General features: G+C 34.4%; 1 protein-coding gene across 3 annotated transcripts in view; it reads left to right on the plus strand.

Moving 5' to 3' along the window:
* Positions 1-1,102, plus strand: part of LOC106869322 (MATH and LRR domain-containing protein PFE0570w-like) — a 101,403-nt gene that overhangs the window by 3,625 nt on the left and 96,676 nt on the right. For 2 of the 3 annotated variants that reach the window (XM_052972391.1, XM_014915024.2), the window contains exon 1: positions 7-284. The exons of the other annotated variant lie outside the window; for it this stretch is intronic. The gene's annotated coding sequence lies outside the window, so the exon portion shown is untranslated. Of the gene's footprint in view, positions 1-6; positions 285-1,102 lie in introns of those variants that run through there. 3 annotated transcript variants of the gene reach the window in all.

Genomic DNA, 1,102 nt, shown 5'->3' on the forward strand with positions numbered 1-1,102 from the left:
TGTGTGTGTGTGTTTGTATGTGTGTGTGTTAATGTTTCTAAATCTTTAATCTGACACGCATACATACATACATGTGTGTATGTGTGTGTGTATACTTGCGATATTTCTGTTATCCAGCCGGTACATTCTATTCAAGACAGTGAAATATTTGTGGATATTACTATAATAATAATAATAATAATAATAAATGATGATAAATAATAACTATTCATGAAAACATTCTTTTTAAAAATGAATTGAGGATTCTTTACCAAACTTGTTGATGTGGCTGTTGTCATTGTCAGGTAAGTTAAAATAATTAGTTGCTCATAGTTGTATGTATGAGGAAGTGTTGTGAGAAAGAGGTGGTGTCTAATTGTTAATCATGCTACCGACTCCTCTTTGACCACCGTATTTTGTTATTGTTATTTAGACATAGGCCATCCTAGTTCGTGCTGATGACTTATGATCAAAAGTATTCCAGTCGTGATTATTTGTAAAACGGCTGCATACCCTACTATGTTTTGTGCCCCTTTCCTTACTACAACATTCGATCGAATATAATTTGAAGAAAGATTTGGCTGCTATTTCTAGTAGCTTGAGTGACTACGTTAAGGAACCCTTTTTGGTTCGTCGTCGTCTGGTTGAGACCCTGCTGTATGGTAACTACAGATTGGTATCCTCACCCCAATTTCGTTTCCTCATAACTTGCTGCGAATGCATATTAAATGACATTTTACAGAAGTATGTTTTCGAGATTGCAGATTGATAAAACTTAGAAACAAAAAAATGTTTAGTGGGATAGTTTCAGCTTGGACTTCCACCCTCCTTCCAGCCACGATTTTGTTGTCACAATTTCCGTAACTTTGGTTATGTTTTGGAAAATCGACATTACGTAATGTACAGTCTCGGAAATGTATTTCTGCAAAATGTCAATTTAGAATTATGCATTTCAGAGTGTTACGAGGAAACAAAACTGAGAGGTGGAAGAAAACGAGCCTTCAAAATCTTTTTTTTCTTTTCTTTCTATCAACATAATTGTACTCTACACTCTCGAATTTATCTCTGGAAAATTTCATTGAAAATATCCATTTTATAGGAAGTCTTGAGGAAACAAAGTCGT

The sequence above is a fragment of the Octopus bimaculoides genome, chromosome 13 (assembly GCF_001194135.2).
Source record: "Octopus bimaculoides isolate UCB-OBI-ISO-001 chromosome 13, ASM119413v2, whole genome shotgun sequence".
In the NCBI taxonomy this organism is placed as follows: Eukaryota; Metazoa; Mollusca; class Cephalopoda; order Octopoda; family Octopodidae; genus Octopus; species Octopus bimaculoides.